The 10,967-nt window shown below is 40.0% G+C and overlaps 1 non-coding gene across 1 annotated transcript; it reads right to left on the reverse strand.

The window, feature by feature from the left end:
- Positions 1-3,660: 3,660 nt before the first annotated feature.
- On the reverse strand, positions 3,661-3,764 carry LOC148555600 (small nucleolar RNA R71). The gene has a single exon (XR_015886610.1). It is a non-coding gene; the product is annotated as a small nucleolar RNA R71 (small nucleolar RNA).
- Between the last annotated feature and the right edge of the window lie 7,203 nt (positions 3,765-10,967).

Consider the following 10,967-nt stretch of genomic DNA (forward strand, 5'->3'; position numbering starts at 1 on the left):
TCAAAGGTGGGAGGAGCCATATGCATATGATCAATCTTCATGGCAACAACCTCCACCAATGCACTATGAAGAAGAGCCATCCTATGATGCATACTAATCAAATGGCTATGGTGAATCTCCTTGTGACTTTCAAGAACCACCACCATATGCCTATGAGCCATATCCTGAACATAACCCTCAACCATACTCACAAGCTGATGCCAAGGCATCTTAGGCTAGTTTCACTAGCATTTTTTTGATAGTTTTAGATGTTTTATGCATTTTCTTGAGCTTAAAGTAACCAAGAATGGTTAAAAGAAGAACAAAGCAATGAACCATCCAAACAGTATGATTTTGATGCAAATTCCATGAGTTTTTAGTTATATTACTTGAATGCTATGAATGAAAGATTTCTCATGAAATTTTGCAAGACTTTGATGTAATTTTTTCGATGATTTCAGGGAAGAAGAGGCTAGGCAAGGAAGCAACAAAGTCAATAAAGGAAGCTTGAATATCACATGTGGAGTTTAAGTTCCAGTTTAAGCCTAAACTGGAGCTTAAACGCCAGAATCATGAAGGCTAAGAAATGCTGAAACTGAAGTTTAACCTCCAGTTTAACCTTAAACTGGAGGTTAAACGCCAGAATGAAAGTCTCACCAAAGAAGCATTCCACGTTTAACCTCCAGTTTAACCTTAAACTGGAGGTTAAACGCCAGAATGAGAATGCCAATCAGGAAGCATTTCCACGTTTAACCTCCAGTTTAACCTTAAACTGGAGGTTAAACGCCAGAAATGGGAAGTACACCAGGGAGCCATTTCCACGTTTAAGCTCCAGTTTGATGAAAGTCTCACCAAAGAAGCATTCCACGTTTAACCTCCAGTTTAACCTTAAACTGGAGGTTAAACGCCAGAATGAGAATGCCAATCAGGAAGCATTTCCACGTTTAACCTCCAGTTTAACCTTAAACTGGAGGTTAAACGCCAGAAATGGGAAGTACACCAGGGAGCCATTTCCACGTTTAAGCTCCAGTTTGACCTTAAACTGGAGCTTAAACGTGTTCGACCAAGTTTTCTCCTCCAGGGTTGCTTTCTCCATTTCCACGTTTAAGCTCCAGTTTAACCTTAAACTGGAGCTTAAACGTGTTCGACACCTCCAGGGCTACCTTTCTCAGCTTCCACGTTTAAGCTCCAGTTTAACCTTAAACTGGAGCTTAAACGTGTTCGACCTCCAGGATGCCTTCTTCCATTTCCACGTTTAAGCTCCAGTTTAACCTTAAACTGGAGCATAAACGTGTTCGACCTCCAGGGCTGCCTTTTCTATCTCCACGTTTAAGCTTCAGTTTAACCTTAAACTGAAGCTTAAACGTGTTCGACTAAGTTACCCTCCAGGGCTGCCTTCTTCCATTTCCACGTTTAAGCTTCAGTTTAACCTTAAACTGAAGCTTAAACGTGCTTCCACAAAAGGCATCACTGGAAGTGTCTGGCGTTTAAGCTACAGTTTAAGCTTAAACTGCAACTTAAACGCCACTCTTGGAAAAGGTTTCTGGGCCAACAATATTGTGGTTTAAGTTAGTATTTGAGCACAAACATTAACTTAAACTTACTCTGGTATGAAACCCAATTGAATATCATGGTTTAGGGGATTGGGCCTGAAGGATTGATGAGTCTGAAATTTCAATTTATTGAGTCATGTGTCATTATTTGATTATCACTAAGTTGGCTCAATGAATGTTACAGATTTTAGATCAACAGCCTCATCAAGATTATGGATCATAAACCCAAGGCAAAAGGAAAGCAGGGGAGAGGCCTCAAAGCCCAAGAAACACAACAGAAGCTCAATATAGAAAGTGTATAAATAGGATAGAATTTAAGTTAGGAGGAACTTTTTACCTTTCCATTGAGCTAGTTTTCATATCTTTGTAATTGAATTCAGAGCTATGACTCACTAAACCCCCTTTCATTGGGTTAGGGAGCTCTATTGTAATTCAATGAATCAATAATAGTTTATCTTCTTCTTCAATCTTTTCTCTTGAATTTTGTTAGAAAGCTTCTCGATCTAATTCCATTGGGTAGTTGTCTTGGGAAAGAAACTACACATAATTGGAATCCTTCGGAACCTTGGGAAAGGAATGGAGGATTCATGCTAGAGAAGCTTTCTCACAGTGAATTGGATTGGGGTTTGGATGGATATTGTGACATGTAATCCTACCAAATTGTGGTTCATGAAACTGTGTGGTATAATCAGTGATCGAGCATCATCTCTTCTTATGAACATTTAAACCAAGGGATTGGGAATTTGTTCGTTTTTAGAGAGAATTGGTGAACCAAGGGATTGGGATCCAATCATATAAGATTGCCAAGCAAAATTCAATGAACGCATTGCTTGAGGAAGAGATAAACATGTTTTGATTCGGAGATCTCAATATCTCCTATAACCCAATGAATTCCCCATTTCTGATTTCCACTTTCTCTTTACATTCTGCAATTACATTCATGCAATCACCCCCATTCCCTTTTAATTTCAGCAATCTAGCTTCTGCTCTTTACTTCATGCAATTTAAGATTCCGCCATTTAAATTTCTTGTCATTTACTTTTCCCGCCAATTTTACATTCCGCAATTCTCATCTAAATCTTGATTCCGCTCAACTAGAACACACTTCTAATCCGAATTGCTCACTCAACCAATCCTTGTGGGATTCGACCTCACTCTATTGTGAGTTTTTACTTGACGATAACCGGTGCACTTGCCGGAAGGAATTTTGCCGATCGTGCAATTTCCTAAATCGTAGCATAACTAGTTTATGCGCATCAAGTTTATGGCGCCATTGCCGGGGATTGGTTTTCGATTGACAATTCTCAAATTGGAAGTTAACTAGATTGAGCATTTTTTTTTTGTTTTGATTAATTCAGTACAAGTTACTTGTTGAATTTTAATTTCTGCACTCTGTTACATGCTTTCTTTCTTTATGCCTTTAAATTCAAGCAACTAACTCACTGACTCACTAACTGTTTGAATTAATTCCTCAACTGCTCTAACCATACTCTTCCATTAACCAAGAGTATTTCACTTGTTTGTTGCCTGTGCTGTGTTCTTGCATGACAGGTAGGAGAGGAGAGACATCAACTCCTCCATATACCGAACCAGAGAGGACCCTTCATAGACTGAGAAGGGAAGCAATAGGGAAGAGAGTACTGGGAGAAGAGGAATCTGAAGGAGAATCTGAGGACAATTTTGAGGAAGCTTTAGATCTCAACATGGATAGAGAAGTTCACAACCATGAGAGAGCTGATGGAAACAATGCCATTCCTGAGAGGAGGGTTCTTAGTTCATACATAAACCCAACCTCTGGGAATTGTGGTAGCAGCATCCAGAAACCACCCATTCAGGCCAACAATTTTGAGCTCAAACCACAGCTAATATCACTTGTGGAGAATCATTGTTCATTTGGTGGAAGTGCTAATGAAGACCCAAACCAACATCTCACAAAATTCCTGAGAATTTGCGACACTGTGAAGTCCAATGGAGTCCAGGAAGATGCATATAAACTGCTTTTGTTCCCATTTTCACTTAGGGACAAGGCAGCTAAGTGGCTGGAATCATTCCCAGGGGGAGCCTAACAACCTGGGATGAGGTGGAAAGCAAGTTTCTGGCACGTTTCTACCCCCCACAAAAGGTCAATAGGCTTCGATCTGAGGTTCAGACGTTTAGACAACAAGATGGTGAAACTCTCTACGAGGCATGGGAGAGATTCAAGGATTTGACAAGGAAATGCCCACCAGACATGTTCCATGACTGGGTGCAATTGCATATTTTCTATGATGGACTGTCTTATGAATCAAGGAAGGCTGTAGACCATTCATCAGGAGGTTCATTGAACAGGAAAAAGACTGTGGAAGAAGCCATTGAAGTGATTGAGACAGTGGCTGAGAATGAGTACTACTATGCATCAGAGAGACACAACACTAAGGGAGTCATGGAGCTGAACCATGTTGATACAATTCTAGCCCAGAACAAGGTGTTTGCCAAGCAACTAGCAGAGCTTACCAGGAAATTAGAAACAAAACAAGTGGCTGCAATACACACACAAGATCAAGAGGAAGAAAGCACTGAAGGAGGTGATTGGGAAGAGGCCAATTATGTAGGAAATCAACAAAGGCAACCATATGATCCACATTCCAACACTTACAACCCAGGCTGGAAAAACCACCCAAACTTTGGGTGGGGAAACCAGCAAAACCAACATAACAAGTCCACATACCAAAACTCCAACCAAAGATCATACCAAGCCACACAAAACACTTACTCTCAACCACCATATCATAGCCAAAATAATCAACCTGCTCAACCTAATCCGAACCAACAATTTCAAGATCAATTAAACAGGATAGAAGGAATGCTTGCAACCATGAGTCAAGACATAACCGAATTGAAAGCTTTTAAGGAAGAAGTAAATTCTAACCTGCAAAACCAAGGAGCTGCCATCCAGAAGCTAGAAAATCAAATTGCGTTTTTGTCTAAGCAAACCCCTGGGACAAGCGTTTCTCATGCTGCCAAGGCTATTGCAAGGGAAGAATGTAAGGCCATAACCCTCAGAAGCGGAAAGAATCTAAAGGAGATCTCAAAGGAAACCACAGAGGATGAAGCAAAGGAAAATGTGAGAGATAAGGAACAAGGACAATCTTTTACATCGTCTGCAACAAAAGAAAAAGAAAAAGAGGTCCTGAAGCCTTATACACCTAAAGCACCATATCCTCAACGTTTGATGAAAAGTGAAAAGGATGGCCAATTCTCCAGGTTCTTGGAGATTTTCAAGAAGCTTCAAATCAACATTCCGTTTGTTGAGGCAATAGAGCAAATGCCACTCTATGCAAAATTTTTAAAAGAATTAATGACCAAGAAAAGAAGCTGGAGAAACGAGGAAACTGTGTTGTTAACTGAAGAATGCAGTGCCATCATCCAGCACAAATTGCCTCAGAAATTGAAGGATCCAGGCAGTTTCCAAATCCCCTGCATCATAGGAGAAGTCATGGTGGAGAAGGCCTTGTGTGACTTAGGGGCCAGTATCAATTTGATGTCTCTAACAATGATGAGAAGAATGAAGATTGAGGAAGCTAAACTAACAAGAATGGCCCTCCAATTGGCAGATCGAACTTTTAAATTCCCTCATGGGATAGTTGAGGATTTGTTGGTGAAAGTGGGAGATTTCATATTTCCTCTTGATTTTGTGGTGTTAGATATGGAGGAAGAAGCCAAAGCTTCAATAATTCTGGGAAGACCCTTCCTAGCTACTGCTGGAGCCATCATAGATGTACAAAAGGGTGAACTCACTCTTAGACTACATGATGAGAAATTGGTGTTTAACGTATTCAAGGCAATGAGCTATCCATCAGAATCACTAAGGGAATGCATGAGGGTTGATGTAGTGGACATTGCAGTACAAGAAACTTTTGAGGAAACAATAAAGGAAGTGGCAGAGGAGGAGTTCACCAAGGATATTGAAGTTAGTGACATCAAGGCTGCTAAAACAACCATGCCAAGCATGCCAGAGAGAGTGAAAGAAGAGAAGGAAGCACCAAAACCTGAGCTCAAAGCATTGCCCCCTAATCTCAAGTATGCATACTTGGGTAGTGATGAGAGTCACCCTGTTATCATTAGCTCTGCCCTGAGCCAAGAACAGGAAGAAGAATTGATCAAGGTGCTACAGACTCATCAAGATGCCATTGGATGGACCCTAGCTGATTTAAAGGGGATAAGTTCATCCATATGCATGCATAAAATCTTGTTAGAAGAGGATGCTAGACCCTCCATTCAAGCTCAGAGAAGATTGAATCCCGTCATGAAAGAAATGGTACAAAAGGAAGTCATGAAGTTATGGCAGGCAGGGGTAATATACCCCATTTCTGATAGCCCATGGGTTAGTCCCATCCATGTAGTTCCCAAGAAAGGTGGCATAACTGTGGTGCCAAATGAGAAGAACGAACTCATACCCACAAGAACCGTCACTGGGTGGAGGATGTGCATAGACTACAGGAAGCTCAATGAAGCCACCAGAAAGGATCATTTCCCACTCCCATTCATGGATCAGATGCTTGAAAGGCTTGCCGGACATGCTTACTATTGCTTTTTGGATGGATATTCAGGCTACAACCAAATAGTAGTTGATCCTAGAGATCAAGAGAAAACATCATTTGTTTGTCCATATGGAGTTTTTGCTTATAGACGCATGCCCTTTGGATTGTGCAATGCACCTGCCACTTTCCAAAGATGCATGCTGTCCATCTTTTCGGACATGATTGAAAAATTTATTGAGGTCTTCATGGATGATTTTTCTGTGTTTGGAGATTCTTTTCCCAGCTGCCTACACCACCTTGCCTTGGTGCTTAAGAGGTGCCAAGAGACTAACCTAGTATTAAACTGGGAAAAATGTCATTTCATGGTCACAGAAGGAATAGTCCTTGGCCACAAAATCTCTAATAGAGGCATGGAGGTGGACAGAGCTAAGGTGGAAATCATTGAAAAACTACCTCCACCAAGTAATGTCAGGGCAGTTAGGAGTTTTTTGGGACACGCTGGGTTTTACAGAAGGTTTATTAGAGACTTTTCTAAAATAGCCAAACCTTTGAGTAACTTGCTTGTCTCTGATACACCCTTTGTATTTGATAAAAATTGCATGCTAGCCTATGAACTTTTGAAGCAAAAACTTTCCTCTGCACCTATCATTGCCCCACCGGATTGGAACTTACCTTTTGAACTGATGTGTGATGCATCAGACCTTGCTATTGGGGCAGTGTTAGGACAAAGGAAAGACAATTTGGTACATGTGATTTATTATGCCAGTAAAGTCTTGAATGCTAACCAAAGGAATTACACAACCACTGAAAAAGAACTCTTGGCAATAGTCTTTGCATTTGACAAATTTAGATCCTATCTCATTGGATCTAAAGTCATTGTCTTCACTGATCATTCAGCTTTAAAATACTTACTTGCTAAACAAGAATCCAAACCAAGACTTATTAGATGGGTTCTTTTGTTGCAGGAATTTGACATTGAAATCAAAGACAAGAAGGGTGTAGAGAACAAGGTGGCAGACCATTTATCAAGGATACCATGTGAAGAAGGAAGCGCACAAAGCACACATATAAATGAGTACTTTCCTGATGAACAACTCATGGTAATTCACAAAGCACCCTGGTTTGCAGACATAGCAAACTTCAAGGCCACTGGGAGTTGGCCGTTGGAATTTAACAAGCATCAAAGGAAGAAATTGGTAAATGATGCCAAATACTTCATCTGGGACGAACCATACTTGTTCAAAAAATGTTCCGATGGCATACTCAGAAGATGCATATCAGAGGAAGAAGGAAGGGAAGTCTTATGGGACTGCCATGGCTCCACTTATGGAGGACATTTTGCAGGAGAAAGAACAGCAGCTAAGGTGTTGCAGTGTGGTTTTTATTGGCCCACTATCTTCAAAGATGCAAAGGAACTAGTGAAGCACTGCCATGAATGCCAGAAAGCGGGGAACCTGCCAAGAAGAAATGAAATGCCACAACAATTCATTCTGGAACTTGAATTGTTTGATGTATGGGGGATAGATTTCATGGGACCCTTTCCCTCCTCATACTCAAATAATTACATTCTTGTGGCAGTAGACTATGTCTCCAAATGGGTTGAAGCAATAGCAACTCCAACCAATGATAATAAGGTAGTCATGAACTTCCTCAGAAAACACATTTTTTGCCGTTTTGGGGTTCCAAGAGCAATCATCAGTGATGGAGGAAGCCACTTCTGCAACAAACCATTAGAGGCAGTGCTTCTAAAATATGGAGTCAAACACAAGGTAGCCACACCATACCATCCACAAACAAGTGGGCAAGCCGAAATATCTAACAGAGAACTCAAAAGGATCCTGGAAAAGACTGTGGGAACTTCAAGGAAGGACTGGTCGATTAAGCTAGATGATGCTCTTTGGGCATATAGGACAGCTTTCAAAACACCAATTGGAATGTCTCCTTACCAACTAGTATACGGAAAAGCTTGCCATTTGCCACTGGAGTTGGAGCACAAGGCATACTGGGCCTTGAAACTTTTGAACTTGGACAGCAAAGCTGCTGGAGAAAGAAGGATGTTGCAAATTCAAGAGTTGGAAGAGTTCAGAGCTGAAGCTTATGAGAATGCCAAAATTTACAAAGAAAGAGCAAAGAAGAAGCATGACAGCAACATAGCCCCAAGGAAATTTGAAGAAGGACTAAAAGTATTGCTCTACAATTCTAGGCTGAAGCTATTTCCAGGGAAGCTAAAATTAAGGTGGTCTGGACCATTCCTTGTCACCAAGGTCTCCAAATATGGACAAGTAGAAATCATGGAAGAAAAGTCACAACGAACCTTCATTGTGAACGGTCAAAGACTCAAACATTACTTGGGAGATGTGGAGGAGAAGGACAAGGTTAAATATCACCTCAACTGAGGAAGTTGACCGTCAAGCTAATGACGTTAAAGAAGCGCTTGTTGGGAGGCAACCCAACCTGAGGTAATACCCTTTTGCTGTTTCTTTTATTTGTTTCAATAAAAAAAAAAGGGTGAAGTAGTTTCTGTGCATTGCAAAGAATTAAGTTTGGTGTTTCACACCAAACAATGAATTCGTGGATCAATAATTCAAAGGGGAATGTGTTACTCTAAGTTTGGTGTTCCACCATAAAGATCAACTGAACACAACAACCTTTGAATTATATGAAAGGAACAACCATTCTAAGCAGTCACAGAAATGCTTAAAACCCTTAGCAGCAACTTCATTCCAAAGAGAACTCAAGGATTCAAAGAACAGAGAAGTAAGTGGGAGACTAAGTTTGGTGTTCACACACCAACTTAAGACTCAGATACTTACCCACACATAGTTGAGCTAACCAATCAAGTGCTTGAGAAGCAAGCAACTTCATCACTCTTTGCAGGAAAGGAAACAAGGATCTTAAAACATGAAGCAACAATTAGGAGAAGAAGGAGAAATCAAAGTGTTTCCTGGCAACAAAGAGAAAACAAGGAATTTCACAAGGTGGTATTGTTCCTTGATAATTCTTTAAAAAGGGCAAACAAAAGCATGCTTGTTCTGGTTTAAACTGTAAATGTTGAATCTTTCTGGAATGTGAAGTTTTTAGTATATGAGTGTCTGTTATTGCTTTGAATAAAGTGAATGCCTAGATGTTTGGATATAACTTCACCTTCTTAAACAAGTGCTTGCCATGCTTGTTCTGTTTCCAAAAATAAAAGAAAAGTTTGAATAAAAGTAACTTGGCTAAATTAGTGACAAATCAAGTAGAATTAAGTGGTGGTATGCATGCTTGATTGTTCAGTCAGATCACTGGAAATAGAGTGTAGAATTATCATTTTTTATGTAGAAATTGAAAACTGTCTATGGATCTTGATGAATAAATGTCTTTGGCCATGAAAAAGAAAGAAAAAGAAGAAGAAAAAGCCACTGAAAAAGGGCAACCAAAAAGAAAAAAAAAATTTTTGAGAAAATAAGCTAGGCACCAATGGTTTGAACTTCTGAGACAAATGCCTGTGGTGTTCATGTATTAAGGATATGCTTGGATGAATAGGTTCTGAGGAGTGTTTCAACACTTGGTAACTTGGGTTAACTAACCCAGGATTATCAACCAAAAGTCCATTATCAAGAGCAACCTAAATACAAAACATTTAGTCACACAAAGAGGTGCTGGGCACCAATGTCTCAAGAAGAAATGTGAACTAAAATGCCTGAAGTGGATATGTGTAGTGCACTGATAAGAAAAAGAAAATGCCAAAGGCTTGTGCAACACATGACACCAAGCAAACAAGGAGCAAAGGAGCTCTAAGAAAAAGAAAAGAAAAACAAAGAAGAGAAAAGTGCCAAGGACATAAGAATAACAAGAGGCCATAGCAGTGTTTGATGGATGCAATGAAAAAGTGATGATCTTACTTGATAAGTATGGAAAAGTGATGCTGCAACTTTCTGCATAAAACCCTTCTGATGAACTTTAAATGCTTGCTAATATAGCCAATGTAATTGCTTTCTGTTTCATACTTTCTTCTCAAATAACTCAGGACTTGCTTAGGGACAAGCAAGTATTAAGTTTGGTGTTGTGATGCCAAGGCATCTTAGGCTACTTTCACTAGCATTTTTTTGATAGTTTTAGATGTTTTATGCATTTTCTTGAGCTTAAAGTAACCAAGAATGGTTAAAAGAAGAACAAAGCAATGAACCATCCAAACAGTATGATTTTGATGCAAATTCCATGAGTTTTTAGTTATATTACTTGAATGCTATGAATGGAAGATTTCTCATGAAATTTTGCAAGACTTTGATGCAATTGTTTCGATGATTTCAGGGAAGAAGAGGCTAGGCAAGGAAGCAACAAAGTCAATAAAGGAAGCTTGAATATCACATGTGGAGTTTAAGTTCCAGTTTAAGCCTAAACTAGAGCTTAAATGCCAGAATCATGAAGGCTAAGAAATGCTGAAACTGAAGTTTAACCTCCAGTTTAACCTTAAACTGGAGGTTAAACGCCAGAATGAAAGTCTCACCAAAGAAGCATTCCACGTTTAACCTCCAGTTTAACCTTAAACTGGAGGTTAAACGCCAGAATGAGAATGCCAATCAGGAAGCATTTCCACGTTTAACCTCCAGTTTAACCTTAAACTGGAGGTTAAACGCCAGAAATGGGAAGTACACCAGGGAGCCATTTCCACGTTTAAGCTCCAGTTTGACCTTAAACTGGAGCTTAAACGTGTTCGACCAGGTTTTCTCCTCCAGGGTTGCTTTCTCCATTTCCACGTTTAAGCTCCAGTTTAACCTTAAACTGGAGCTTAAACGTGTTCGACACCTCCAGGGCTACCTTTCTCAGCTTCCACGTTTAAGCTCCAGTTTAACCTTAAACTGGAGCTTAAACGTGTTCGACCTCCAGGATGCCTTCTTCCATTTCCACGTTTAAGCTCCAGTTTAACCTTAAA

Source organism: Arachis ipaensis, chromosome B6 (assembly GCF_059453495.1).
Source record: "Arachis ipaensis isolate K30076 ecotype BB chromosome B6, ASM5945349v1, whole genome shotgun sequence".
Classification (NCBI taxonomy): Eukaryota; Viridiplantae; Streptophyta; class Magnoliopsida; order Fabales; family Fabaceae; genus Arachis; species Arachis ipaensis.